Source organism: Phoca vitulina, unplaced genomic scaffold, assembly GCF_004348235.1.
Source record: "Phoca vitulina isolate PV1807 unplaced genomic scaffold, GSC_HSeal_1.0 scaffold300, whole genome shotgun sequence".
Lineage (NCBI taxonomy): Eukaryota > Metazoa > Chordata > Mammalia > Carnivora > Phocidae > Phoca > Phoca vitulina.
The window spans coordinates 3,072-27,617 of NW_022589987.1; the positions used below are offsets into that span (position 1 = coordinate 3,072).

At 38.2% G+C, this 24,546-nt stretch overlaps 1 long non-coding RNA gene across 2 annotated transcripts; it reads right to left on the reverse strand.

Annotated features, from left to right (window-relative positions):
- Nucleotides 1–580: 580 nt before the first annotated feature.
- LOC116629146 lies at nt 581–24,168 on the reverse strand. Of its 2 annotated transcripts, XR_004298705.1 has the most exons (6): nt 22,025–24,168; nt 17,398–17,485; nt 16,154–16,292; nt 15,635–15,790; nt 14,720–14,786; nt 581–859 (listed from the first exon to the last, which is right to left on the reverse strand). It is a non-coding gene; the product is annotated as an uncharacterized LOC116629146 (long non-coding RNA). The 2 variants fall into 2 exon arrangements; XR_004298706.1 differs by lacking the exons at nt 16,154–16,292; nt 17,398–17,485 and having other exon boundaries at nt 612–859; nt 22,025–24,162.
- Between the last annotated feature and the right edge of the window lie 378 nt (nt 24,169–24,546).

A 24,546-nucleotide genomic window follows, 5' to 3' on the forward strand; every position in this document is an offset into this window, starting at 1 on the left:
CTTGCCATTTGCAGCGATGTGGATAGAACTGGAGGGTGTTATGCTGAGCGAAATAAGTCAATCAGAGAAAGACATGTATCATATGACCTCACTGATATGAGGAATTCTTAATCTCAGGAAACACATTGAGGGTTGCTGGAGTGGTGGGGGGTGGGAGGGATGGGGTGGCTGGGTAATAGACACTGCGGAGGGTATGTGCGATGGTGAGCGCTGTGAAGTGTGCAAGACTGTTGAATCACAGATCTGTACCTCTGAAGCAAATAATACATCATATGTTAAAAAAAAAAAAAAGAAGAAGATAGCAGGAGGGTAAGAATGAAGGGGGGGAAATCGGAGGGGGAGACGAACTATGAGAGACTATGGACTCTGAAAAACAAACTGAGGGTTCTGGAGGGGAGGGGGGTGGGAGGATGGGTTAACCTGGTTATGGGTATTAAAGAGGGCACGTTCTGCACGGAGCACTGGGTTTTATATGCAAATAATGAATCATGGAACACTATATCAAAAACTAATGATGTAATGTATGGTGATTAACATAACATAATAAAAAAAAAGAAAATGTTTCTAAAGGGCTGAGCCTAGAGGAAAGGACTCAGTACAGTTATCACTAATACTGTTAGAAAAGGAATGAAGTTTTTTCCAATATTGAACCCAATATATACCAGAAAGAGGATTTCTTACCAAATTATCAGTTTACCTTCACTGGCCCCATCTTCTGGATATAACCTGTCTATTCTAGAACCATGTCCATTATGTCTCTGTGATTTAAAAAGTGTTTTATCCTCATCGGACAGATCACTTTCACTGGAACTCCATGTTATATCTATAAGCTCACCGGTACTCTTAGATGCAGTAGTTTCTGTTAAAGAAAAAGAATATATATAAACACAATCAACTGATATAGTTATTTGTCAGAATGAGATTTTATGCATGTTACTCTGCAAAAGTCACAAATAACAAAATTCTGATGATAGTGAAAACAATGTCTTATATTAGATCATCCTGCCTAAAGTTCTTTGTGCAACCTAAGATTCTTTGAATTAAAACCAAATTTTAGGGGGCGCCTGGGTGGCTCAGTCGGTTACGTGTCTGCCTTCAGCTCAGGTCATGATTCCAGGGTCCTGGGATTGAGCCTGCATCGAGCCCCGCATCGAGCCCTGCATAGTGGGAAGCCTGCCTTTCCCTCTGGCTCTCCCGCTCATGCTCTCTCTCTCAAATAAATAAATAAAATCTTAAAAAAAAAAACAAAAACCAAATTTTAAGAAGAAACAGAAGAACTAATTAAGTTAAAAAAAAAAAACAAGGAAAATGACTGTAGGCCAAATGAAAACTCAAAAAAAACACAAAAACAAAAAAACCTTGAACTAATTACAGAATTATAACTTCCTAGAATATTTGATGAAACCAAAAGAAAAAGACAAAACACAAAACAAACCACAAAACCAATACTTATGTACAACAGGAATGCTTCTGTGTGCCTCCTGTGCCATATTAGGAGCCCTAGTAGCAGTAATGTGCTTAAAAACACTTAACAACAAACTCTTTTTTAACTAATTTTGTTATTTTGAAGTAATAGTAGATCCACATCCAGTTGTAAAAAACAATAGAGAGAGCCCTTGTATGTTTTACCCAGTTCCTTCAATGGTAACATTTTGCAAAACTATAGTGTAACATCACAACTAGAATGCTGATTCTGGTATCTACAAGACACAAAACAATTCCATCACCATGATGACACCTTGCATTACCTTTCTAAAGCCATGTCATAGCCACCCCGCCTACCCCAATTCTTAACCTCTAACAACGAATCAGCTTTGCGTTTCTGTAATTTTGTCATTTCAAGATTGATATATAAATGGAATCATACTATGTGACACTTCAGGATTGGTTTCTTTTACTCAGCATAATTCCTTCAATATTCATCCAAGTTGTTCTGTTTCTCAATACTTTCTATTACTGAGTAGTATTACATGATATGGATGCACCATAGTTTATCCATTCACCCACTAAAGGGCATCTGTGTTGTTTCTAGTTTGGGGTTATTACGAATAAAGCTGCTATGAACATTGCACACAGGGTTTTATATGAATGTAATTTTCATTCTCTGGGATAAATATCAAAGGGCAATTGCCAGGTTGTATGGTAATTGCATGTTTAGTCTTATATGAAACTGCCAAACTTTTCCAGAGTGACTGTACCATTTTACAGTCCCATCAAGCAATGTATCAGTTTCTCCATATCACTGACAGCATTTGGTGTAGTCACCACTTTTTATTTTAGCCATTCTATAATAGGAAACCTAGAAAGAACGGGGCTACTCCTTCTTGATGTAACAGGAAGTGAACAGGAAACTTTACTGATACTGATCAGAAAAGGAATATACACCTAAAAAAAAATCACTTTTTTTGCTTATATTTATAATTGAGTTATAATGCTAAAACTTAAAAAAGTATCTTAGACACATTTCAATGAGATTAAGAGGTTAGATATTATAATTCAAGTTCTATGGAATGCGTGGTCTGAAAGACAGCACAAATCATGAAAAGAAAAATTAAATATTATATTCGAGGTATGTCACGGTATAACAGTGGCACACAAAAAAGGAAATGCTCCACTTTCTGTTGATCAGGAAAACAGATTCACTGAAAAAATGATGTCTGAAAAAACAGCACTTACAAAAGCACAAAAACAAAATAATTATAAACATTTACTGAACACTTACTTGGTGCCATGAAGGTCCAGAATTACTACTTGTCTACCTTCAAAATATAAAATTAAAAATAAACTAAACTTCATCCATATTGATTTAAATAGCTAATAAAAACTAAGCTGTGTATTTACTTGCAAAAGACATTATCATATCAGTCCCTTATATTATTATGCATCTGGAAGAGTAAACTGAAAATGAAGGAGTGGAATACCACAGATAGAAAGTTTATATCCCTTTAAATTCACAGTGCTGAAACTTAGTCCCCAGTGTGTGGGATTAAGAGGTAGGGACTTTGGAAGTGATTAGGTCATGAGGGTGGAGCCCTCATGAATGGGATTAGTGCTCTATATAAAAAGACCCAGAGAAATTCCTGGCCCCTTCCTCCATGTGAGTCCACAGAAAGATGGTACAGTCATGAACCTGGAAGTGAGTCTTCACCAGACACTGAATATACTGGACCAATTTCTGCCATTTAAAAGCTGCCTAGTCTATGGTATTACTGGTCTATTACTGGTCTATTGGTCTATTAGTCTGATCAGACTAAGACAGGAAAGAAGTAAAGTTATCGCTATTTACAGATTACATAATGAATTCATGGAATTCATAAACCCATGAATTACAGACACTTTATATAATTTATGTAGATAAAACCACTACCAGGAATTTTTTAGTAACTCGTTTTATTTGCTGAAAAGGGTGGCCTTGAAATCAAGACCCATTCCAATGAAATTCTAGGAAGGACATCAGCTAGACTATGAATATAGCTACAACAGGTAAACATTTCTGGGCGCCCTTTGTAAGCCAGGCATTGTGCTAGCATGTGGCATTACAGGCTGAATTGTGTTATCCCAAAAGTCATTCATATGTTAAAGTTCTAACACTCCAGCATCCCAGAATGTGATTATTTGGAGAGAGGGTTTTTACAGACGTGATCAAGTTATTCTAATAGGACAAGTGTCCTTATAGGAAAGGAAAAATCTGGACACATGTGGGGAGTGAAGACAAGTATGAAGAAACACATAGAAAGACAACCATTACAAGCCAAGGAAAGAAGCCTAGAGCAGATCCTAGAAGGAACTAATCCTGCTAATACCTTCATTTTGGACTTCTAGGCTCTAGGACTGTGAGATAGTAAGTTTCTGTTATTCACACTACCCAGTTTGCATACTTTATTACTGGTACTTTATTATGGCTGCCCTGGCAAACTAATACACCTAAGGATATATAGAAGAGCAACAGAGAAAGCTCTGCCCTTAGGAAACCAATGGTCCAAAGAGGAGAAAAGCAGTTCAACAAATACAACAAAAAAAATTTAGCGATGCCTCTCAAGGAGCAGGAGATTTCTAACCTCAATAACAAAAATTTTAAGAAAATAGTCTGTAGGGCATTTAGGGAAAAATAATTAAACACTAGTTCCTTTTTATTTTATAGTTTCACTTTGTTTGGTTAAGTATATAAATATTTTTTTTAAGTTCTGCTTTTTAAAGTAAATCATCTACAAAGGTTCCAGGCTCTTATTTTCAAGTATATATCTTCCTTTGTCTTCCTTCTCCCAGTCCTTCCCATTGCCTGTTTCCTCCCCTATTCAATCTTCTCTTGTTACAGTGCCTTACAGATGAGGAAATAGAGACATGGAGACATATCTCCCCTTTTGTGCACACTCTCCAAAAGTATGTTCCGCCACTTCTGCTTCCCAGCTCTCACAAAAATATTACTTCCACACCCTAAAATTTGTGTTAATATTATGTCTTAAACTAATACTTTAGAAGCTACTATTGGGGAGCTTGGGTGGCTCAGTCAGTTGAGTGTCCAACTCTTAGTTTCAGATCAGGTCATGATCTCAGGGTCGTGAGATCAAGCCCCATGTCGGGTTCCACACTGGGCACAGAGCCTACTTAAGATTGTCTCTCTCCCTCTCCCTTTGCCCCACCCCTCTCTCTCCCTCTCTAAAAGGGGGGGGGAGGGGAAGCTACTATTTTAAATATGAACCAGTTCTAGGAAATGCCTTGAGTCCCTCCTTCCAATCAATTTCTGTTTGCAAGTTTTTGTTAAATTATTAACAATACTTTCTTGCCTTAGCAAGCACTTATGCTGTAAATAAAGTAATTATACACTGATACAAGTTCTTTCAGCATTTCAGAATGTATTGATCATTCTATGGAGTACAAAGTACAGCTGGGTGGGTCGAACATATATTGGCACAGGGAAACCATCCCAAAAGATCTTTCTGTAATTAAACACAAAATCACAGCTTATTTTGTATTTCTTTTTTTCTTCAAGTTAAATTTGGCTATACTTGCTTAAAATCACCAGAAAAAGATAACAGCCACATTTATAAAAGAAAATCATTTCTACATACATTATGACAGTTTAGAAATCAGAATTAATTAATCCTTGAAACTCACATCATTTGGCAATAATAACATGAAAAGTTAAATTCTGCAGGTCCATCCAAATATTATGGAATAACAAAAGATGTGTGCCAGTTTATAACATAGTGTTTTATGAATTTAAAAAACGGGAAATTTTATTTTTCTTTTTCATAAAAAGAACCCCCTAAATATTAGTGAAACAATTATATAGCTCTTGACAACCAGGGCTGCCGCCAGTCCTCCAAAGAGTTCCATTTGGGGAGAGGAGCAAGATGATGGAGGAGTAGGAGATCTGGATTTCATCTGGTCCCAGGAATTCAGCTGGATAGGGATCAAACCATTCTGAACACCTACGAACTCAACAGGAGATCGAAGAAAAGAATAGCAACAGCTCTCTGAACAGAAAACGACCACTTTCTGGAAGGTGGGACATGCGGAGAAGTGAATCCAAGGCGATATTCGGGAAGATAGACGGCGGGGGAGGGGGCCTCCGTCGGCTGCTTCTGGAAAGCGATAGAGCAGAGGAGCACAAAATCGGAACTTTTAGAAGTCGGCTCCGCTGAGGGACGTCACTCCAGTGGCTCAGCGGGGAGTGGAACCCTCGTGGGACAGTGTGGTCTCAAGACTCTGGGGGTCACAGAAAGACCAGGGGTGCCTGAGTGCAGCAGAGCTCCCAGGTATCAGAGGGGGGAAGCCGGCTGCAGAGACGGAGCAGAGGAGTGGGCTCTCAGCTCGGGGTTGCCATAAACCGTTATCCACGGCACAGACGGGCCACTGCTCTTCCAGCAGGGACCCAACAAGCGGCAGATCTGGGGAGACTCCCCTTCCTCCCCCGGGAGGAGCGGCACGGGAGCCCATAGCAGGGATCTGCTGTGTTTGGAGACTCCACACGGGGTCACGTGCCAGAGATAGAAACGCTGGGTCACAGGCCGGGAGAGCACACAGTGCAGCCGGAGACCAGGGAGATGGGAGTGACTGACTGCTTTTCTCTGGGGGCGCACTGAGGAGTGGGGCCCCAAGTTCTCGGCTCCTCTGGGGCAGATATTGGGAGGCCGGCATTTTCACTCTCATCCTCCAAAGCTGAAGGGAAAGTTTGCAGGGAAAAAAAGTTCCCGAGACCCTGGACTGGCAAGGGCGGGGAAATTCCGCCTCCGGAAAACACATTTGGGAACCATGGCAACAGGCCCCTCCCCCAGAAGATCAGCAAGAACAGCCAGCCAACACCAAGTTTACCGATCAATGAGAACGGAAGAACTCCAGCGCTAGGGGAATAATACACATAGAATTCTCGCTTTTTTACCATGATTCTTAAGTCTTTAAAAGTTAATTTTTTTTAACTTTTTTGTTTTTTGAATTTTTCTTTTTCCCCTTTTCAACCAACATCTTATCGATCCCTTTTTTAAAAAACATTTTTATTTTTCAGTTTTGGAGTCATATTTTATCCCTTCAGAGTAGTTAGCCTTATTTTTGGCATATATATTTAAGTTGATCTCTCTTTAAAATTTTGAGATACAGTTTCTTCTAACAGATCAAAATATACCCTAAATCTCTAGTGTATGGCTTTGTTCTAGTCTCCTGCCTGATCACATTCTCTCCCTTCCTTTTTCTTTTTTTTTTTTAAATTCTCTTCTTTTTTCAAACAACTTATCAATTCCTTTTAAAAAATCTTTTATAATTTTCATCTTTACAGTCAAATTCCATCCCTTCATCGTATTAACCCTTATTTTTGTACATATATACGTTTTTCTTTCTTTAAAATATTGGGAGGCACTTTCTTCTAACAGACCGAAATACACCCAAAATCTAGTGTGTGGCACTGATCTATGCACCAGCCTGATCATATTTGATCATATTCTGTTTTTTCTGTTTTGTTCTGTTTTGTTATCTTTTTCTTTTTCCTTTTTTTTTTTTCCTTTTTCTTTTTGCTTTCTTTCCCTTTCTTTTCCCCCGGTTTCAGGTCTTTTCTGATTTGTTTAGTATATATCTTCTGGGGACATTGTTACCCTGTTAGCATTTTGTTCTCTCATTCATCTATTTTCCTCTGGACAAAACAACAAGACGGAAAAAATCACCTCAATGAAAAGAACAAGAGGCAGTACTGACTGCCAGGGACCTAATCAATATGGACATTACTACGATGTCGGAACTAGAGTTCAGAATGATGATTTTAAAGATACTAGCTGGGCTTGAAAAAAGCATGGAAGTTATTAGAGAAACCCTTTCTGGAGAAATAAAAGAACTAAAATCTAACCAAGTCAAAATAAAAAAGGCTATTAATGAGGTGCAATCAAAAATGGAGGCTCTAACTGCTACGATAAATGAGGCAGAAGAGAGAATCAGTGATATAGAAGACCAAATGATGGAAAATAAAGATGCTGAGAAAAAGAGAGATAAACAACTACTAGATCACAAGGATAGAATTCGAGAGATAAGTGATACCATAAGACGAAACAACTTAGAATAATTGGGATCCCAGAAGAAGAAGAAAGAGAGAGAGGGGCAGAAGGTACACTATAGCAGAGAACTTCCCTAATTTGGGGAAGGAAACAGGCATCAAAATCCAGGAGGCACAGAGAACCCCTCTCAAAATCAATAAAAATAGGTCAACACCCCGACATCTAATAGTAAAACTTACGAGTCTCAGAGACAAAGAGAAAATCCTGAAAGCAGCTCGGGAGAAGAGATCTGTAACCTACAATGGTAGACTGGCAACAGACCTATCCACAGAGACCTGGTAGGCCAGAAAGGACTGGCATGATATATTCAGAGCACTAAATGAGAAAAGTATGCAGCCAAGAATACTATATCTAGCTAGGCTGTCATTGAAAATAGAAGGAGAGATAACAAGCTTCCAGGACAAACAAAAACTAAAGGAATTTGCAAACACGAAACCAGCCCTATAAGAAATATTGAAGAGGTCCTCTAAGCAAAGAGAGAGCCTAAAAGCAACATAGACCAGAAAGGAACACAGACAATAAACAGTAACAGTCACCTTACAGGCAATACAATGGCACTAAATTCCTATCTTTCAATAGTAAACCTGAATGTAAATGGGCTAAATGACGCAATCAAAAGACACAGGCTATCAGATTGGATACAAAAACAAGACCCATCGATATGCTGTCTGCAAGAGACTCATTTTAGACCCAAAGACACCCCCAGATTGAAAGTGAAGGGGTGGAAAACCATTTACCATGCTCATGGACACCAAAAGAAAGCTGGGGTGGCAATCCTTATATCAGACAAATTAGATTTTAAACCAAAGACTGTAATAAGAGATGAGGAAGGACACTATATCCTACTTAAAGGGTCTATCCAACAAGAAGATCTAACAATTGTAAATCTCTATGCCCAAATCATGGGAGCAGCCAATTATATAAGGCAATTAAGAACAAAAGCAAAGAAACACATTGACAACAATACAATAATAGTGGGGGACTTTAACAACCCCTCACTGAAATGGACAGATCATCTAAGTAAAAGATCAACAAGGAAAAAAAGACTTTAAATGACACACTGGACCAAATGGACTTCACAGATATATTCAGAACATTCCATCCCAAAGCAACAGAATACATTTTCTTCTCTAGTGCCCATGGAACATTCTGCAGAATAAATCACATCCTAGGTCACAAATCAGGTCTCAACCAGTACCAGAAGACTGGGATCATTCCCTGCATATTTTCAGACCACAATGCTTTGAAACTAGAACTCAATCACAAGAGGAAAGTCGGAAAGAACTCAAATCCATGGAGGCTAAAGAGCATCCTACTAAAGAATGAATGGGTCAACCGGGAAATTAAAGAAGAATTAAAAAAATTCATGGAAACCAATGAAAATGAAAACACAAATGTTCAAAATCTTTGGGATGCAGCAAAGGCAGTCTTAAGAGGAAAGTATATAGCAATACAAGCCTTTCTCAAGAAACAAGAAAGGTCTCAAGTACACAACCTAACCCTACACCTAAAGGAGCTGGAGAATGAAAAGCAAATAAAGCCTAAACCCAGCAGGAGAAGAGAAGTAATAAAGATCAGAGCAGAAATCAATGAAATAGAAACCAAAAGAACAGTAGAACAGATCAATGAAACTAGGAGCTGGTTCTTTGAAAGAATTAACAAGATTGATAAACCCCTGGCCAGACTTATCAAAAAGAAAAGAGAAATGAGCCAAATCGACATAATCATGAGAGAAAGAGGAGAGATCACAACCAACACCAAATAAATACAAACAATTATAAGAACATATTATGAGCAACTCTGTGTCAGCAAATTAGATAATCTGGAAGAAATGGATGCATTCCTAGAGATGTATCAACTACCAAAACTGAACCAGGAAGAAACAGAATCCTGAACAGACCTATAACCACTAAGCAAATTGAAGCAGTCGTCAAAAATCTCCCAACAAGAGCCCAGGGCCAGGTGGCTTCCCAGGGGAATTCTACCAAACATTTAAAGAAGAATTAATACCTATCTTTCTGAAACTCTTCCAAAAAATAGAAATGGAAGGAAAACTTCCAAACTCGTTTTATGAGCCCACCATTACCTTGATCCCCAAACCAAACAAAGACCCGATCAAAAAGAATTACAGACCAATATCCTTGATGAACACGGATGCAAAAATTCTCACCAAAATACTAGCCAATAGGATCCAACACTACATTAAAAGGATTATTCACCACGACCAAGTGGGATTTATCCATGGGCTGCAAGGTTGGCTCAACATCCGCAAATCAATCAGTGTGATACAATACATTAATAAAAGAAAGAGCAAGAACCATATGATCCTCTCAATAGATGCAGAAAAAGCATTTGACAAAGTACAGCATCCTTTCTTGATCAAAACTCTTCAGAGGTTAGGCATAGAGGATACATACCTCAATATCATAAAAGCCATGGATGAGAAACCCACAGCAAATATCATTCTCAATGGGGAAAAACTGAGAGCTTTCCCCCTAAGGTCAGGAACATGGCAGGGATGTCCACTATCACCACTGCTATTCAACGTGGTATTAGAAGTCCTAGCCACAGCAATCACACAACAAAAAGAAATAAAAGGCATGCAAATCGGCAAAGAAGAAGTCAAATTCTCACTCTTTGCAGATGATACGATACTTTATGTGGAAAACCCAAAAGACTCCACCCCAAAACTGCTAGAACTCATACAGGAATTCAGTAAAGTGGCAGGATATAAAATCAATGGCATTCCTATACACCAACAACAAGACAGAAGAAACAGAAATTAAGGAGTCGACCCCAATTACAATGGCACCCAAAACCATAAGATACCTAGGAATAAATCTAACCAAAGAGGCAAAGAATCTGTACTCAGAAAACTATAAAATACTCATGAAAGAAATTGAGGAAGACACAAAAAAATGGAAAAACGTTCCATGCGCATGGACTAGAAGAACAAATACTGTGAAGATGTCAATGCTACCTAGAGTAATCTACACATTCAATGCAATCCCCATCAAAATACCATCCACTGTTTTCAAAGAAATGGAACAAATAATCCTAAAATTTGTATGGAACTAGAAAAACCCCAAATAGCCAGAGGAATGTTGAAAAAGAAAAGCAAAGCTGGCAGCATCACAATTCTGGACTTCAAGCTCTATTACAAAGCTGTCATCATCAAGACAGTATGGTACTGGCACAAAAACAGACACATAGATCAATGGAACAGAATAGAGAGCCCAGAAATGGACTCTCAATGTTATGGTCAACTAATCTTCGACAAAGCAGGAAAGAATGTCCAATGGAAAAAAAGTCTCTTCAATAAATGGTGTTCAGAAAATTGGACAGCCACATGCAGAAGAATGACACTGGGCCATTTTTTTACACCACACACAAAAATAGACTCCAAATGGTTGAAAGACCTCAATGTGAGACAGGAGTCCATCAAAATCCTAAACGAGAACAGAGGCAGCAAACTCTTCGACCTCAGCCGCAGCAACTTCTTCCTAGAAACATCACCAAAGGCAAGGGAAGCAAGGGCAAAAATGAGCTATTGGGACTTCATCAAGATATAAAGCTTTTGCACAGCAAAAGAAACAGTCAACAAAACCAAAAGATAACCGACAGAATGGGAGAAGATATTTGCAAATGGCATATCAGATAAAGGGCTAGTATCCAAAATCTATAAAGAACTTCTTAAACTCAACACCCAAAGAACAAATGATCCAATCAAGAAATGGGCGGAAGACATGAACAGACATTTTTCCAAAGAAGACATCCAAACGGCCAACAGACACATGAAAAAGTGCTCAACATCGCTCAGCATCAGGGAAATCCAAATCAAAACCTCAATGAAGTATCACCTCACACCAGTCAGAATGGCTAAAATTAACAAGTCAGGAAATGACAGATGTTGGCGGGGATGCGGAGAAAGGGGAACCCTCGTACACTGTTGGTGGGAATGCAAGCTGGGGCAGCCACTCTGGAAAACAATATGGAGGTTCCTCAGAAAGTTGAAAATAGAGCTACCATATGATCCAGCAATTGAACTACTGGGTATTTACCCCAAAGATACAAATGTAGGGATCCGAAAGGGTACATGCACCTGATGTTTATAGCAGGAATGTCCACAATAGCCAAACTGTGGAAAGAGCCTATACGTCCATCGACAGATGAATGAATAAAGAAGATGTGCTATATATATACCATGGAATATTATGCAGCCATCAAAAAGAATGAAATCTTGCCATTTGCAGCGACGTGGATGGAACTGGAGGGTGTTATGCTGAGCAAAATAAGTCAATCAGAGAAAGACATGTATCATATGACCTCACTGATATGAGGAATTCTTAATCTCAGGAAACAAACTGAGGGTTGCTGGAGTGGTGTGGGGTGGGAGGGATGGGGTGGCTGGGTGATAGACATTGGGGAGGGTATGTGCTATGGTGAGCGCTGTGAATTGTGCAAGACCGTTGAATCACAGATCTCTACCTCTGAAGCAAATAATTCATTATATGTTAAAAAAAAAAAAAAGAAGATAGCAGGAGGGGAAGAATGAAGGGAGGGAAATCGGAGGGGGAGACGAACTATGAGAGACTATGGACTCTGCAAAACAAACTGAGGGTTCTGGAGGGGAGGGGCGGGGAATGGGTTAGCCTGGTGATGGGTATTAAAGAGGGCACGTTCTGCATGGAGCACTGGGTCTTATACGCAAACAATGAATCATGGAACCCTACATCAAAAACCAAAGATGTAACGTATGGTGATTAACATAATACCAAAAAAGAAAAAGTGGGAGCAGGGGTCGTCAAAGAAAATATACGCTTTTCCTCTTCTGTGTAAAGAAACATGTATAGAATATCTCTTAAATTCATAGAAGTCTATGATTATTACTAATTACAAAAGCTGAAGAAAAAGACATTGTTTTGCTTACAATATGATTGCAGTTTCTGAGTCCTACCCTAATGCAGAGGCATTCAATAGATATTCTGAGCCAAAAATGAAAAAAAATAAAATAAACAGTATTTTCAGCTACTTAATCTTGGTTCAGAATTTCAGAGTATACTTTGGTAAAAACACAATAATTTTATTAAGAATCTTGTGCTTCATCTTTCACTAGCTATTTTGTAATAGGCATAAACGTTAGTCTTAAATTTATTGTACATTTTTAATTCAGGTTAGAATTTGTGTGTGTTTGTAAAAAGGTTTTGAAATCAAATTTAAATATTGTTATTGCCAGAAAGGCCAGTAAATTTACCTAATAAAAAAAATCCTTCTATCAAAGAAAAAAAAAAAGGAATGAAATCTCGCCATTTGCAACAACGTGGATGGAACTGGAGGGTATTATGCTGAGTGAAATAAGTCAATCAGAGAAAGACATGTATCATATGACCTCACTGATATGAGGAATTCTTAATCTCAGGAAACAAACTGAGGGTTGCTGGAGTAGTGAGGGATGCGAGGGATGGGGTGGCTGGGTGATAGACACTGGGGAGGGTATGTGCTATGGCGAGCACTGTGAAGTGTTGAAGACTGTTGAATCACAGACCTGTACCTCTGAAGCAAATAATACACTATATGTTAAAAAAAAAAAAAAAAAAAGAAGAAGAAGAAGAAGATAGCAGGAGGGGAAAAATGAAGGGGGGTAATCGGAGGGGGAGACAAACCATGAGAAACTATGGACTCTTAAAAACAAACTGAGGGTTTTAGAGGGGAGGGGTTGGGGGGATGGGTTAGCCTGGTGATGGGTATTAAAGAGGGCACGTTCTGCATGGAGCACTGGGTCTTATACACAAACAATGAATCATGGGACACTACATCAAAAACTAATGATGTAATGTATGGTGATTAACATAATAAAAAAAATTTTTTTTAAATAATTATATAGCTCTTATTCACAGAAAGTTTTCCCACTCCGCAGAATTTTTAGCAAGCTTTCACATAGCTCTTTTTGCCATCGGACATAACAGCATTTGCTGCCATCAATTAAGCAACTACTAAGTGCAAGCCTTTGAAATAGACATTTTATTACTTTCTTTTTGTTAACAATAACCCAATGAGCCACACATTCTTATGCGCATTTCCCAGATGGAGAAACTAAGGCTTAGTGTGTTTAGCTTCTTTCCCAAGATCACACAGTCAGGACCCCTAGGGGCAAAGGAGATCCCTAAGGTCTCAAGCACTGAATTTCCCTGCTTACCCACTGAGTGTAGCAGGAGAGCCAGCAGCCGCCCTGATACCCCCTTTTCTTCCTTACTAACAACAACATAGATATTTAAAAATCTTTAACTTCACTGAAGTTCCTTTAGTAGAGGTGACCCTATATAACAGGTTCTGGCCAAAGGTAAAGGTCCTTGGGATGGAATTACTTCCCAGAAGAAAAGTATACCTGGAGAAAATCCTTAGAACCTACAGTCTTCCTGAGAAGTAGGCCCAGAGAATTTAGCTTCCACCTCATGACCGCAAGAACAAACTCCGCACTAAGGCTGCAGAACTCGGAACACATCTGACTCCCTGAACTTCTTATTGCAGGAGATAAATTCAACCCCATTTCTTCAAACACTCTAAAAGTTTCCTACTATCGGGGCGCCTGGGTGGCTCAGTCATTAAGCGTCTGCCTTCGGCTCAGGTCATGATCCCAGCGTCCTGGGATCGAGCACCGCATCAGGCTCCCTGCTCGGCAGGAAGCCTGCTTCTCCCTCTCCCATTCCCCCTGCTTGTGTTCCCTCTCTCGCTGTGTCTCTCTCTGTCAAATAAATAAATAAAATCTTAAAAAAAAAAAAAGTTTCCTACTATCTGTATCTGAAAGCTTTCCCTAACTAATTCACCAAGTAAGAATTTCATTGCCTGAAACAGTATAGTCCTTTTATCATAGGTCATAACTGTTATTTCCCAAATCAGAATTTTTTAAAATCCTGGACCTGTGAGCCTAAGCTAACCTACTGAGCTCTGCTGATAACAGTAAACCCAGGAAGGACACATAAAAAATTTTAATAATTATCGATAGGAGGCAAGAAAAAAATGGGGTAAATAGTGACAAAGATGAGAGATTTCTCAAAAATTACCTTTTTACACTTTGATGTTTTTAAACCATAAATATACAGTCTACCCAAACTATGTAAATAAATCAAAGAAAGATATATTAGCCTTATACCATTTCTGTCAAGAAATCAACAAAATATTACCTTTCTTAGGTCTAGGGGATAATTCGAGGTGCTTTTCTGTAACAATCTTCTTTTCAGCTGTTAATGACTGCAGGAAGATGACAATAATAATAATAATGATAATGTAGTAATTTATGTGAACAAGGGCTAAAACCAAAAATATTTTGTAAAATACTCAAAACCTTAAACTATACCCTCCTTAAAATATGCCTCTCTTTTATTTATATTTACCAATAAGTATTCCCAAAGCACATACTCCTCATACATATATAAATGTATTTTTATGTTCTACCAGAATCTAAACAGAGAACTAACCATTAAGAGTTTGTAACAGTATTCCATTTTGTACATATCTATAAGTATTTCAAAATTAGCATATATACAAATATTAACCAGAATATCTTGTTGCCAAAAGATCCTGAGTATACAAGCATTTCATAAATGTACTTCTTGTGAAGAGTAGGATGCTCAAAGATTTCATCTTCTAAGAAACTTCTCAGTAGGTATCCTACATTTACAAAGAAGTACAAAGGTTGGGCCTGGCATAAAGAGGTGATTATTAACTTGCCACAATTACTAAGGGAATTCAAGGTTGAAAAAAGAAGACTGTACCGGGACGCCTGGTGGCTCAGCCAGTTAAGCGGCTGCCTTCGGCTCGTGTCAAGATCCTAAGGTCCTGGGATCCAGTCCCACATCCCCACATCAGGCTCCTTGCTCAGCGGGGAGCCTGCTTCTCCCCCTGCCTGCTACTCCCCCTGCTTGTGCTCACTCTCTCTCGCTCTCTGATTTAAAAAAAAAAAAAAAGACGACTGTGCCAATTACTGTGTCCTGAAATAAGGTAGGGAGTTCCAAAGAAATACAATTACAGTGGCCTAAACACTCAGGAATCTAAGTATCCTTTGGCATTCAAGGAAAACAATTTTATAATTACTTTACCAGAGTCTCAGAAGTGTCCTGAAATCCTTCTCCACATCTGAGCCATGCTTCAGAGAGGGAAGCAGCTGCCCCCACTGTCCTGAGACCTGCTCTTCTGAACCTCAGTGGACTCCCTCTTGGAAAGGATGGGTATTCTACATCCCAATTTCTATGTCTCTGTAGAGATGGTTTTTAAAGAAAAAAAATGAAAAACAAAAATCAAATAAACTTCATTGAATATACGTTGACATTCCTGTGGAAACCCAGGAATGGCAATGGTGAAGGCATATGTTTTGAATGTCTCTGAATCCCCATGTAAAAAAAAAAAAGTAACAAGAAAGCACATAAACATGTACAATTAGAGAACAAATTCCAAAATACAAATAGGTAAGGACAAATATTCAACCCTCCAAAAGTCCTGCATATGATTCTATCTGAGAGCAAACCTGAGAGAAGTGAAGGAGCAAAGGAGGATCTGAGTACATAGACATGTGGTGTTCACTAGGAAGTGGAGCAGGCAAGCTGAGAATGAAATGGTACCTGAAACAGGATGAGGACAAGGGTTCCACCCAAGAAGATCCAAAGGAGTAGGAGCAGTCTAGGACATTTAGCACTGGTCAGCCAGGACTACCTTCTTGGACTGGGCCTCACACTGCAGAGAAATTGCTGGCAGTGGAATCTGCTCAGCAGCACAGGGATGGTAGAGACAAAGAAAAGAAAAGGTCCAGATGGAGTGGAGGAAGGGAACTGAGCCAGAAAATATCTAAATAACAAATAAACATATGGCCATATTTTTGCAAACTACAAGAAAACAACAGAAATTATCAAAGCTATTTTGAATCCTGCCTTCTTCTAAAAATGCACAGAAACTATAACATAAAAATAGGCAATAGAAAGGGATCAAGGTTAAATCCAGTACAAAGTCATAATTAGAAAAAACAGAATGGAGAATAACATTCCAACACACAAAGAAAGCATACTAAAGACATGTTGATAGAACAGAAAAAGTGTAGCCTATTATTTCAATATAAGACAACATATTTAGATTACAAAAAGTCAGAAATGAAGTAACAAAACTTAAGCAGTAGAATAAAGTTAAAAAATCAGCTGAAGGAAAGAGCCCAGATGTCCATCCACAGATGAATGGATAAAGATGTGGTTTATATACATGATATACAATGTACATACAATGGAATGAATATATATACACACACACACACACACACACACACACATATCCATACAATGGAATGTTACTCAGCCATCAAAAAGGATGAAATCTTGCCATTTACAACAACATGGACGGAGCCAGAGTATGTTATGCTAAGTGAAATAAGCCAGTCAGAAAGACAAATACCGTGATTTCACTCATATGTGGAATTTAAGAAACAAAACAGATGAACATGGGGGGAAGAGAAAAAGAGAGAGATGCAAACCATAAAACAGACTCTTAACTACAGAGAAAAAACTGAGGGTATCTAGAGGGGAGGTAAGTAGAGGAAAGGGTTAAATGGGTGATGGGGATTAAGGAGAATACTTGTGATGAACACTGGGGTTATTGTATGTAAGTGATGAATCACTAAATTCTACTCCTGAAACTAATATTACACTGTATGCTAACTGGAATTTAAATAAAAACTTGAAACAAAAAATAAAATATTCTCTCAACATGGAAAAAAAATCAGCTCAGGAAAAAAAGACTAAACTGGAAGGAATCCAAAAGCAAGTAGCTATCACAGATATCTTAAAAAAGTAATAAGAAGGAAATTTTAAAGTTCACCTACCTCCAATGAAGAAAGTAAAAGTATTCAAGAGAAACAGAGTGATCAATCAAGTCTCTCTTGTGATCCAACACAGAGATAATAGCAATCCCTGAAGAAGAAGAAAACCAAGATAATGGGACAGAACAAATATTAAAAACTGCAATTCCAGAAAAACTTTCCTGAAATCTTAAAAAAAAAAAAAAGGAAACTGCATATTGAAGCACACCACATACCTGGTAATATCAACCCAGAAGCAATCAAAACCAAGATATATCCTATAAAACAGATCTTTAAACAAATGCTTTGAACATCTAGGGAAAGGGATAAATGACTTACAAATGAATAAAAATTACCTTATCATAGGATGTTGACAGCAACTTTATGCCAGAAAAAAAAAACAGAAAAGTGTATTTAAGATACTCAAGGGAAGAAAATGTGAGTGAAGGAGTTTTATCTAGCAACAGTGATAACACTGATTTATTTTCTCCAAATGTTTTTGTATAAGTTTTGTTTTTTTTTTTTACAAATGTCTACAACATGCATTCATTTCATAAGATTTTAAATTTGCATTTTATTTAAGGAAAATCTTTTAGATTTGTATCACAAATCAAATTAAGGTCAACTACTATAAGTTGATCACCTGAATAATACAAAAAAACCCCTCATCAACATCATTGTGGTTAAAAAAGAAATGAATTAAGATTAAAATACACCAGTAAAACTTCCGTAACTAGAACAGAGGGAACAAATCCAAAAAACAAATTCAGCCATAACATAGATGGTATTTTAATATGTAAGAGCCCTAAGCATATTCCTCTTTATGTAGAAATTCCTATGGCAGGGCAGGACTACAAAAGGAAGCATCTATCCTCAAGACGGTATTTACCCTCCACTAGTGGCAGTTTCCCCTGACACCTCTGAAGAAGCTCGCTTTGTTAACTAGAACAGTAAATAAAGAGGAAGATAACATTTGGTCTCTTTTGAGCCAATTTTTTTTTTTTAACTCCAGAATACTCTTTAATGCATTAAATCAGCCCAGGTCAGCTCTGTAAACGAATGGGTGACATGGGGGAACAGGACAGGGAAGTACAAGATGAGCCTGAAATATCCTGAACCAAACAGTAAGAAAGCACTCAAGGAATGAGAACATGTCATAAGGACACATGAGCCTGCGTGAATGGCCTCTCACTGGCCAAATGTGGAACATTCCTGCACCAAATAAATAATGACAGTAAAGGATTATAACCTATTGAATAAAATAGGCATATGAGTCTACATTGATATAAACAGTGGATTTAGAAAATTATCAATGAAAGCTGAAACTAGTAGGTGACAGTCTAATGATGCAGAGGATATTTACATGCTCATGAAGCATCTCCCCACAAATTACTTATTAATTCCAAAGGGAAAAACAGTAACTTTAAAGTGGGGAAACCTGCCAGACACCCCTTTAATCAAGTAACCAGCATCAAGTGTGTCTTGATTGGAGGCACTGAAAAGAACACAAGATTTCTGTGGTATTCCTACCAGAGAGAAATAACCTAAATCTAAACTGGGGAAAATATCAGGCAAGACCACAATAACTGGACTGTACACCTCAGCAATGACAAGGTCAAGAAATACAAAGAAAGTCTGAAGAACTGTTTCAGATTAACAGAAGATTAAAGAGGCATGGAAAGGAAATGAAATGTATGATCCTAGACTGGATCTTGGACCAGAGGAAAAAAAGGTCATTATTAGGCAATTGATAAAATTTGAATATGAACTGCTGACTAGGTAATAATATTGTATCAGTTTTTAATTTCTTATTTTTGTAATTATACTATGCTTGTGTAAGAGAATATCCTTATTCTGGAAATAAATATTTAGGGGTAGAGGTACAGAAAAAAAAATTGATACACACATGCATGGGGAGAGAAAGAGGGAGAGGAGGGGGAGAAAGATGAAAAGAAAGAGAGAGAGGCAAAAAATAATAAACTAGTGAAATGGAGTAAAGGGTTATATTAGTTTCCTAGGATTGCTGTAACAAACGACCACAAACTCAGTGGCTTAAAACAACATAATTATTCTCACAATTCTGGAGCCAAGAAGTCCAAAATGAAGGTGTTAGCCCCTCTGGAGGCTCCAGGGAAGAATCTTTCCTGGCCTCTTTCTCCCAGCAATCCTTGCCTTCATTGGATTGTGGCTGCATCATTCCCATCTCTGCCTCTGTCATCTTGTGGCCTTCTCTCCTACGTGTCTCTCTGTGTATCTCCTCTTCTCACAAGTCACTGGGATTTAGGGCTCACTCTAATGCAGTAGAACTTCATCTTAACTAATTACATCTGCAAAGGTCCTATCTCCAAATAAGTCTACCTTCTGGAGTTCCAGGTGGACAGGAGTTTGTAGAGGACACTATTTAACCTATTTACAGTTCCACCATAAGAAACTTCGTTACACTATTCTTCCAACTTTTCTGTAAGTTTGAAATTCTGTCAAAATAAAAGTTACAAAAAAAAAAAAAAAAACCCCACTAAATAACTACATAAGCCCAGGATGATCCCAGCAAGAAGAGAAATATAGTCAATTTTCATTATCCATAGTAGTTATCATTCAATAAAGTCACCACAAACAATGAATAGCAAATACTGAACCACTATTTCTAGGGGAAATACAGGATTGATTCCTGTCAGTATACAACCTTATTTTATGTGTGTTTCTGCTTAAAAACACCTTATTTAATATATATAGTTGATTCTTTAACATTGAACTCATGGCCAACAGCACTATAACTCATACCTGAACAAAGCTGATCTAACATGAATTTTCTCTGTAAGGCACATCACAGTTGTTCTGCACTTAGGGACACTAGACAGCACCTCAGAACTACGCTTGGGGGCCATTTTATACAGTGAAATCACACAAAGCACAAAACTGTGAAAAACATGGCATTAAGTAGACCAAGAAAGGACACACTTATTTACAGTGTAAAGAGCTGGAACAAGCAGGCAGAATGGGCCCTTGTTCGACCTCAGCTGAGAACTTACACGTCAAGCGACTCAAATTTTTCTCTGCTCTACACATGTCCACAAATTACTGTAAAAGCACCACAAGCATTGATTTGGGGATTACAAATAAATTTGGGGAAAGAGGGGAATTTGTTAATACAGAATCTGAATAATGAGGATTGACTATACTTTGAATAGAACTTTAAAAGGAAGCGATTGAAGTGGTTAAAACACAAGTGTTTCATTGCTTCATTGTTTTACTATCCAGCCCCTCAGAAACCACTTTTCCTTCTTGTTGCTGCTCTGCTCAATTTTTCATTTCTTTAGATACACCATGCTTATGAATTTTATTTATTCATTTTGAAACTTTACTCCCTAAAAAAGTAAATGCATGCCACCATACATCTTTGGGCTACTCCCCCTGGAAAGTTTCTAAATAGTATTTGTTTGGGGTATCATTTAAAAAATTTGGGGAACAAATAAGATATCTAACTGAATGCAAAGGGGAGTTTTCTTGAGTATCTGAATAAATCCCAACGGCTCAAGCCATATACTTGAAGAATGTAAATGCTTTTGCACCCAGGAATTTACATACATTCAGAAGAGATAGTGACTCAGGGATGCTCAAGTCTGAGGAACAGATAGAAAGTTTTAACCAAGTTGGCTAGTTAGCAAGCACTGTGAGGCTCAGGGCTCATTCTATCAAATATTTGCCCATTTGTTTCTTCAGAGGTCTTTCCTTCCCTCAGGTAACGGAGCATTTCTCAGGCCTGTCACTCACTGCTCTGGTTACATTTGACTGGTCCTTTGCTTCTCTAAATTTCATCCATACTCAGATTCTTTAGGGACTAGAACCCTCTAATTAATATAAATGACAGAAATATGATGTTCTTATCTTCAGTCAACATTTATTGAGTGCCCAGTGCATGCAGACACTCTGCTAGGCCTCAGGGATACAAGATGAGCAAGAAAGACCCTGCTCTCCAGTACCTCAGGCTGTGATGAGAGAAACTCTCCCACAAATCTGATGACATGAAAGCCTGAGCCCAAGTTCAGAAACTGGCTAGCCTGGCCTTCAACGTTACTTTTCATCCATCCCCTCCACTCCCCCAATCAATCTGTTCTCCCCCTTCACACACTCAACAGAGCCTGCACATTTCCACCACCATAACTGCATCCATGGCACTCTTTGCTGGAAATCACCTCTCCACTCCCTTCAGTCTCTCCAACTCTGTCACAGATCAATGCTCTTCTCGTCCATGAAATATCCCCCAATACCTCCACATACATACCTCCTTCTGTGAAGCCATCATGTCTCCAGTATATTCTACTCCTTCCATTAGAACAATAGCAGGAGACATGTGCCTAATCATCTCATCACCTCAGTGCACAGTGCTCCCCTCACAGAGGTACTCATTAAAATGACTGCTAAATGAGTATGTAAATTATTTATCATACTAATCATCACTGCATCACAGATGCTAATGATATCTAAAGTAAATCAGACAGTAGGCATAAGCTTAAGGGGAAATTCAGTATACTACATTTCCATTTTATCCATTGAATGTAACAATACCTCTACCACAGATCCCTTTACACTGTTAGTAATCATTGTATATGTCTCTTTCCAGTGTTTACTCAGCCATAGAGGAGGCACTTACAATGCAGCTTCACTGGCCTTCTCACCGAGCCATCTTTTTTTTTTTTTTTGAGGTTACTGGAAAAGATTCTCTTCTTCCCAACTTGGTCAAGGATGTGACCCCAAAGCAGCCAGCAGCCTTGTCCTATACCATATGAAGAAACCTGAGAAAGTGATAAGAGGTACAAGTTGTGCTCCAGGTTATAGGCCAAGCATTTGAGCAATCCAGGTGCCCAGGGGCTGTGAGCTGCAAGTCTACCCATCAATCTTTTGTACCTTTGTCCAGTTTAAGTTACGCTTCAATCACTAGCTACTGAGCTGAACTATAGCACTCAGTTTATGTTTCTCCCAAACTGAAGTGATTCACTGAGCATTCTGAAGGTATACAGCTAAAAAGTTTTCCCCCTTCAATGACCTTAGGTTCTAAGAATATGCATTAGAGTGGAGGCCAAGATTGGATTGATGGACTCAAAAATAAATTAGTAAGAGAATGTTTCCTGGTGAAAGCTGGTTTTGACTCACATGAGGGAAAAAATGTACTTTGGTGATGGCTATACACAGGTCCTGGATTTTCCAGGATAGTCCTAGTTCCAAATATCCTGATTTATTACCCTCCCAGAGCACAGAAACATCAAGGCAATTTCACAAGCAGCACACAAGTCCTTATAGACCACATGTTCAGGTTTTGCTGTCAGAATGCTGTCAATGACCTGTGCTACTTGTTGGCCACATTAACAATGGGCCAGGTTATCTTCTCAAGACACGTTTCTGCATCTGTAAAATGGAGATAACATACTTACCTCAAGACCATTATGAAGATTAAATTGGTACTAATAACAATCCTATGTAATAATAGTACTATAGACCACAATTACAGAAGGTAGAAGAATGGTTAATTAATATTCACAAGTTAAAATGGGAATGTGCTTTAGACATTTTTAATAAAGATGCTTTATTTTCACATGCTGTGATTCACAAAAATATTGCTTTAATCTAATGACTTACTTCAATATCTCAAACCCTAAAAGAAAAGAAAAAGAAACTTCCTGATTAGAACTCCGTGGCCTCTCCAAGTTTAAGGAACAGAAAGGAATTAAATGAAAAACTCAGTGGAATAGGCCAGTCTATTTCTAGAGTCAAAGTCACTATTCCATAAGCTACAGCCCTGTGACTAATACACTTGCCTTATTTTTCTCCTAGGCTGGTCAGGCAAGTGAATTAAGAAAATAAAAGTATTAGAACAAACCTGAGGAGAAAAAATTTGTAAGTAAAATGAATTTTCATAAGGCACAATGAAATTTTTGAAAACTGCCTGTAAGGTTCATGATAACTTTGTCCATATATTGTTTTCTGCCAGGCTGCCTTTTCAATATCTTCAGCCTGACAAGATGGGCCCCTCAAAACTTGGCTCAAGGATTACCTTCTTCATGAACCTTCAGGAACCTTATACCCCTCAGTGATCCTCCTTGAAACTATTCCTTTGGGAATTACATACTACTTCCTATAGCACTTCCATTGTTACTACACAGAATGTTATTTTCATGTTTGTCTTCAATCCCTCTAAATCCAGGACTTCACTTATAATTTATGTTCTATATGTGACAAGTTCTAAAAGAACTAGCTTCTAGAACTTGCTGGTTTATCCATTATTTGCTGAATATATACTTGCAATACATGTTAAATACGTCTAGAGGCTACCTAAATCATTGCTCCATTTAAGGACGTCCATGTCTATACTAAAGTTTTGATTATCTTTTCCACTCATAGAAGACTTACAGGAAAGAACCCATAACCATTCCAAATGGTTTTTAAATGTTCAGTCAAAAAAGCCTTAAATCATGTACCAGCTTCAATTCATTTCTTCTTCTGTCATCAGAGAAAATAAAGCAAACAGCTGGTTGCCATATTTTGTATAGCCTTCATATACTTTCAAATTAAAGATTACTATGGCCTAAGTTGTAAATGCCTGAAATATGCCAATTATGCTTAGAGTCACACTAAAATAACTGCCTGCTTTTGGTATCTTAAAATACCAAAACTAATCAAACAACCCAAACTTATTTACCATAGGTATTCTAGAAGACTTTGAAGCTAGAATCCTAACATCTGGCAATCTGGTCCTCTTGTTTTCATTCGTCTAAACAATCTGGAACTCCCTAATATAACGATGTTGGGAATATGGTGATATGTTTTATTTCAACATTTAAAAAGAAATGCAGAATTATTTTCCACTCACTCTGTATACCAGATCAGAATACCATTTGTCTGAAACTTTTTTTTCTGAAGTAGAAAATTCCTATGCTAGAAACCAATTTCCCATGCCAAGCTACCTACAACACCATCCCCTCCCTCCCCTACCCCCCACACACTTGATATGACTTTATCCAAGCATTTTTTAAGATTTTATTTATTTGAGAGAGAGACAGAAAGAGAGAGAGAGAGAGAGAGTGGGGTAGGGGTATAGGGAGAGGGAGAAGCAGACTCTCCTGCTGAGCAGGGAACCTGACGTGGGGCTCGATGCCAGGACCCTGGGATTATGAACTG